Source organism: Pseudophryne corroboree, chromosome 11 (genome assembly GCF_028390025.1).
Source record: "Pseudophryne corroboree isolate aPseCor3 chromosome 11, aPseCor3.hap2, whole genome shotgun sequence".
In the NCBI taxonomy this organism is placed as follows: Eukaryota; Metazoa; Chordata; class Amphibia; order Anura; family Myobatrachidae; genus Pseudophryne; species Pseudophryne corroboree.
The window spans coordinates 303098169-303106245 of NC_086454.1; positions in this window are offsets into that span (position 1 = coordinate 303098169).

Genomic DNA, 8077 nt, shown 5'->3' on the forward strand with positions numbered 1-8077 from the left:
TCCATAGTGTAATAGTGCAGCACAGATGATAGGACATACTTCATAGTGTAATAGTGCAGAACAGATGATAGGGCATACTCCATAGTGTAATAGTGCAGAACAGATGATAGGGCATACTCCATAGTGTAATAGTGCAGAACAGATGATAGGGCATAGTCCATAGTGTAATAGTGCAGAACAGATGATAGGGCATACTCCATAGTGTAATAGTGCAGAACAGATGATAGGGCATAGTCCATAGTGTAATAGTGTAGCACAGATGATAGGACATACTCCATAGTGTAATAGTGCAGAACAGATGATAGGGCATACTCCATAGTGTAATAGTGTGGCATAGATGATAGGACATACTCCATAGTGTAATAGTGCAGAACGGATGATAGGACATACTCCATAGTGTAATAGTGTGGCATAGATGATAGGACATACTCCATAGTGTAATAGTGCGGTACAGATGATAGGGCATACTCCATAGTGTAATAGTGTGGCATAGATGATAGGACATACTCCATAGTGCAGGGCTGGCCAAACCGGTCCTCGAGATCTACCAACAGTTCACATTTTCCAGACTACCTAGCTGGTGCACAGGTGTAGTCATTACTAATTAAGATGTGCTGTATTCATTCCTAACTGACAATTCTACAGATCTCCAGGAGGCCTGGAAAACATGCACTGTTGGTAGATCTCGAGGACCGGTTTGGCCAGCCCTGCCATAGTGTAATAGTGCAGCACAGATGATAGGGCATACTCCATAGTGTAATAGTGCAGCATAGATGATAGGGCATACTCCATAGTGTAATAGTGCAGCACAGATGATAGGGCACACTCCATAGTGTAATAGTGCGGTACAGATGATAGGACATACTCCATAGTGTAATAGTGCAGCACAGATAATAGGACATACTTAGTGTAATAGTGTGGCATAGATGATAGGACATACTCCATAGTGTAATAGTGCGGTACAGATGATAGGGCATACTCCATAGTGTAATAGTGTGGCATAGATGATAGGACATACTCCATAGTGTAATAGTGCAGCACAGATGATAGGGCACACTCCATAGTGTAATAGTGCGGTACAGATGATAGGGCATACTCCATAGTGTAATAGTGTAGCACAGTTGATAGGACATACTCCATAGTGTAATAGTGCAGCACAGATGATAGGACATACTCCATAGTGTAATAGTGCAGAACAGATGATAGGACATACTCCATAGTGTAATAGTGCGGCACAGATGATAGGGCATACTCCATAGTGTAATAGTGCAGAACAGATGATAGGACATACTCCATAGTGTAATAGTGCAGCACAGATGATAGGGCATACTCCATAGTATAATAGTGCGGCACAGATGATAGGACACACTCCATAGTGTAATAGTGCAGCACAGATGATAGGACACACTCCATAGTGTAATAGTGCGGCACAGATGATAGGACATACTCCATAGTGTAATAGTGCAGCACAGATGATAGGACACACTCCATAGTGTAATAGTGCAGCACAGATGATAGGACACACTCCATAGTGTAATAGTGCGGCACAGATGATAGGGCATACTCCATAGTGTAATAGTGCAGCACAGATGATAGGACACACTCCATAGTGTAATAGTGCGGTACAGATGATAGGACATACTCCATAGTGTAATAGTGCAGCACAGATAATAGGACATACTTAGTGTAATAGTGTGGCATAGATGATAGGACATACTCCATAATGTAATAGTGCGGTACAGATGATAGGGCATACTCCATAGTGTAATAGTGTGGCATAGATGATAGGACATACTCCATAGTGTAATAGTGCAGCACAGATGATAGGGCACACTCCATAGTGTAATAGTGCGGTACAGATGATAGGGCATACTCCATAGTGTAATAGTGTAGCACAGATGATAGGACATACTCCATAGTGTAATAGTGCAGCACAGATGATATGACATACTCCATAGTGTAATAGTGCAGAACAGATGATAGGACATACTCCATAGTGTAATAGTGCGGCACAGATGATAGGGCATACTCCATAGTGTAATAGTGCGACACAGATGATAGGACATTCTCCATAGTGTAATAGTGCAGCACAGATGATAGGACACACTCCATAGTGTAATAGTGTGGCACAGATGATAGGACATACTCCATAGTGTAATAGTGTAGCACAGATGATAGGACATACTCCATAGTGTAATAGTGCAGCACAGATAATAGGACATACTCCATAATGTAATAGTGCGGCACAGATGATAGGACATACTCCATAGTGTAATAGTGCAGCACAGATAATAGGACATACTCCATAGTGTAATAGTGTGGCATAGATGATAGGACATACTCCATAGTGTTATAGTGCAGCACAGATGATAGGGCATACTCCATAGTGTAATAGTGCAGCACAGATAATAGGACATACTCCATAGTGTAATAGTGTGGCATAGATGATAGGACATACTCCATAGTGTCATAGTGCAGCACAGATGATAGGGCACACTCCATAGTGTAATAGTGCAGCACAGATGATAGGGCATACTCCATAGTGTAATAGTGCAGAACAGATGATAGGACATACTCCATAGTGTAATAGTGCAGCACAGATGATAGGACATACTCCATAGTGTAATAGTGCAGAACAGATGATAGGGCATACTCCATAGTGTAATAGTGCAGAACAGATGATAGGGCATACTCCATAGTGTAATAGTGTGGCATAGATGATAGGACATACTCCATAGTGTAATAGTGCAGAACAGATGATAGGACATACTCCATAGTGTAATAGTGTGGCATAGATGATAGGACATACTCCATAGTGTAATAGTGCGGTACAGATGATAGGGCATACTCCATAGTGTAATAGTGTGGCATAGATGATAGGACATACTCCATAGTGTAATAGTGCAGCACAGATGATAGGGCATACTCCATAGTGTAATAGTGCAGCACAGATGATAGGGCATACTCCATAGTGTAATAGTGTAGCACAGATGATAGGGCATACTCCATAGTGTAATAGTGTTGCATAGATGATAGGACATACTCCATAGTGTAATAGTGCGGCACAGATGATAGTGCACACTCCATAGTGTAATAGTGCGGTACAGATGATAGGACATACTCCATAGTGTAATAGTGTGGCATAGATGATAGGACATACTCCATAGTGTAATAGTGCGGTACAGATGATAGGGCATACTCCATAGTGTAATAGGGTAGCACAGATGATAGGACATACTCCATAGTGTAATAGTGCAGCACAGATGATAGGACATACTCCATAGTGTAATAGTGCAGAACAGATGATAGGACATACTCCATAGTGTAATAGTGCGGCACAGATGATAGGGCATACTCCATAGTGTAATAGTGCGACACAGATGATAGGACATTCTCCATAGTGTAATAGTGCAGCACAGATGATAGGACATACTTCATAGTGTAATAGTGCAGAACAGATGATAGGGCATACTCCATAGTGTAATAGTGCAGAACAGATGATAGGGCATACTCCATAGTGTAATAGTGCAGAACAGATGATAGGGCATACTCCATAGTGTAATAGTGCAGAACAGATGATAGGGCATACTCCATAGTGTAATAGTGTGGCATAGATGATAGGACATACTCCATAGTGTAATAGTGCAGAACAGATGATAGGACATACTCCATAGTGTAATAGTGTGGCATAGATGATAGGACATACTCCATAGTGTAATAGTGCGGTACAGATGATAGGGCATACTCCATAGTGTAATAGTGTGGCATAGATGATAGGACATACTCCATAGTGCAGGGCTGGCCAAACCGGTCCTCGAGATCTACCAACAGTTCACATTTTCCAGACTACCTAGCTGGTGCACAGGTGTAGTCATTACTAATTAAGATGTGCTGTATTCATTCCTAACTGACAATTCTACAGATCTCCAGGAGGCCTGGAAAACATGCACTGTTGGTAGATCTCGAGGACCGGTTTGGCCAGCCCTGCCATAGTGTAATAGTGCAGCACAGATGATAGGGCATACTCCATAGTGTAATAGTGCAGCACAGATGATAGGGCATACTCCATAGTGTAATAGTGCAGCACAGATGATAGGGCACACTCCATAGTGTAATAGTGCGGTACAGATGATAGGACATACTCCATAGTGTAATAGTGCAGCACAGATAATAGGACATACTTAGTGTAATAGTGTGGCATAGATGATAGGACATACTCCATAGTGTAATAGTGCGGTACAGATGATAGGGCATACTCCATAGTGTAATAGTGTGGCATAGATGATAGGACATACTCCATAGTGTAATAGTGCAGCACAGATGATAGGGCACACTCCATAGTGTAATAGTGCGGTACAGATGATAGGGCATACTCCATAGTGTAATAGTGTAGCACAGATGATAGGACATACTCCATAGTGTAATAGTGCAGCACAGATGATAGGACATACTCCATAGTGTAATAGTGCAGAACAGATGATAGGACATACTCCATAGTGTAATAGTGCGGCACAGATGATAGGGCATACTCCATAGTGTAATAGTGCGACACAGATGATAGGACATTCTCCATAGTGTAATAGTGCAGCACAGATGATAGGACACACTCCATAGTGTAATAGTGTGGCACAGATGATAGGACATACTCCATAGTGTAATAGTGTAGCACAGATGATAGGACATACTCCATAGTGTAATAGTGCAGCACAGATAATAGGACATACTCCATAATGTAATAGTGCAGCACAGATGATAGGACATACTCCATAGTGTAATAGTGCAGCACAGATAATAGGACATACTCCATAGTGTAATAGTGTGGCATAGATGATAGGACATACTCCATAGTGTTATAGTGCAGCACAGATGATAGGGCATACTCCATAGTGTAATAGTGCAGCACAGATAATAGGACATACTCCATAGTGTAATAGTGTGGCATAGATGATAGGACATACTCCACAGTATCATAGTGCAGCACAGATGATAGGGCATACTCCATAGTGTAATAGTGCAGCACAGATGATAGGGCATACTCCATAGTGTAATAGTGCAGAACAGATGATAGGACATACTCCATAGTGTAATAGTGCAGCACAGATGATAGGACATACTCCATAGTGTAATAGTGCAGAACAGATGATAGGGCATACTCCATAGTGTAATAGTGCGGCACAGATGATAGGACATACTCCATAGTGTAATAGTGCGGCACAGATGATAGGACACACTCCATAGTGTAATAGTGTAGCACAGATGATAGGACACACTCCATAGTGTAATAGTGCAGCACAGATGATAGGACATACTCCATAGTGTAATAGTGCGGAACAAATGATAGGACATACTCCATAGTGTAATAGTGCGGTACAGATGATAGGACAAACACCATAGTGTAATAGTGCAGAACAGATGATAGGACATACTCCATAGTGTAATAGTGCGGCATAGATGATAGGACACACTCCATAGTGTAATAGTGCAGCACACATGATAGAACATACTCCATAGTGTAATAGTGCAGCACAGATGATAGGACATACTCCATAATGTAATAGTGCAGCACAGATGATAGGACACACTCCATAGTGTAATAGTGTAGCACAGATGATAGGGCATACTCCATAGTGTAATAGTGTAGCACAGATGATAGGACATACTCCAGAGTGTAATAGTGCAGAACAGATGATAGGACATACACCATAGTGTAATAGTGCAGAACAGATGATAGGACAGACTCCATAGTGTAATAGTGCGGCATAGATGATAGGACACACTCCATAGTGTAATAGTGCAGCACACATGATAGGACATTCTCCATAGTGTAATAGTGCGGCACAGATGATAGGACATACTCCATAATGTAATAGTGCAGCACAGAAGATAGGACACACTCCATAGTGTAATAGTGTGGCACAGATGATAGGGCATACTCCATAGTGTAATAGTGTAGCACAGATGATAGGACACACTCCATAGTGTAATAGTGTGGCACAGATGATAGGGCATACTCCATAGTGTAATAGTGCAGCACAGATGATAGGACATACTCCATAGTGCAATAGTGCAGCACAGATGATAGGACATACTCCATAGTGTAATAGTGCAGCAGAGATGATAGGACACACTCCATAGTGTAATAGTGCGGCACAGATGATAGGACATACTCCATAGTGTAATAGTGCAGCACAGATGATAGGACATACTCCATAGTGTAATAGTGCGGCACAGATGATAGGACATACTCCATAGTGTAATAGTGTGGCATAGATGATAGGACATACTCCATAGTGTAATAGTGCAGCACAGATGATAGGGCATACTCCATAGTGTAATAGTGCGGCACAGATGATAGGACAAACTCCATAGTGTAATAGTGCGGCACAGATGATAGGACATACTCCATAGTGTAATAGTGCAGCACAGATGATAGGACATACTCCATAGTGTAATAGTGCGGCACAGATGATAGGACATACTCCATAGTGTAATAGTGCAGCAAAGATGATAGGACACACTCCATAGTGTAATAGTGTGGCATAGATGATAGGACACACTCCATAGTGTAATAGTGCGGTACAGATGATAGGGCATACTCCATAGTGTAATAGTGTAGCACAGATGATAGGACATACTCCATAGTGTAATAGTGCAGCACAGATGATAGGACATACTCCATAGTGTAATAGTGCAGAACAGATGATAGGACATACTCCATAGTGTAATAGTGCGGCACAGATGATAGGGCATACTCCATAGTGTAATAGTGCGACACAGATGATAGGACATTCTCCATAGTGTAATAGTGCAGCACAGATGATAGGACACACTCCATAGTGTAATAGTGTGGCACAGATGATAGGACATACTCCATAGTGTAATAGTGTAGCACAGATGATAGGACATACTCCATAGTGTAATAGTGCAGCACAGATAATAGGACATACTCCATAATGTAATAGTGCGGCACAGATGATAGGACATACTCCATAGTGTAATAGTGCAGCACAGATAATAGGACATACTCCATAGTGTAATAGTGTGGCATAGATGATAGGACTTACTCCATAGTGTTATAGTGCAGCACAGATGATAGGGCATACTCCATAGTGTAATAGTGCAGCACAGATAATAGGACATACTCCATAGTGTAATAGTGTGGCATAGATGATAGGACATACTCCATAGTGTTATAGTGCAGCACAGATGATAGGGCATACTCCATAGTGTAATAGTGCAGCACAGAAGATAGGGCATGCTCCATAGTGTAATAGTGCAGAACAGATGATAGGACATACTCCATAGTGTAATAGTGCAGCACAGATGATAGGACATACTCCATAGTATAATAGTGCAGAACAGATGATAGGGCATACTCCATAGTGTAATAGTGCGGCACAGATGATAGGACATACTCCATAGTGTAATAGTGCGGCACAGATGATAGGACACACTCCATAGTGTAATAGTGTAGCACAGATGATAGGACACACTCCATAGTGTAATAGTGCGCACAGATGATAGGACATACTCCATAGTGTAATAGTGCGGCACAAATGATAGGACATACTCCATAGTGTAATAGTGCGGCACAGATGATAGGACATACTCCATAGTGTAATAGTGCAGCAAAGATGATAGGACACACTCCATAGTGTAATAGTGTGGCATAGATGATAGGACACACTCCATAGTGTAATAGTGCGGTACAGATGATAAGGCATACTCCATAGTGTAATAGTGTAGCACAGATGATAGGACATACTCCATAGTGTAATAGTGCAGCACAGATGATAGGACATACTCCATAGTGTAATAGTGCAGAACAGATGATAGGACATACTCCATAGTGTAATAGTGCGGCACAGATGATAGGGCATGCTCCATAGTGTAATAGTGCGACACAGATGATAGGACATTCTCCATAGTGTAATAGTGCAGCACAGATGATAGGACACACTCCATAGTGTAATAGTGTGGCACAGATGATAGGACATACTCCATAGTGTAATAGTGTAGCACAGATGATAGGACATACTCCATAGTGTAATAGTGCAGCACAGATAATAGGACATAC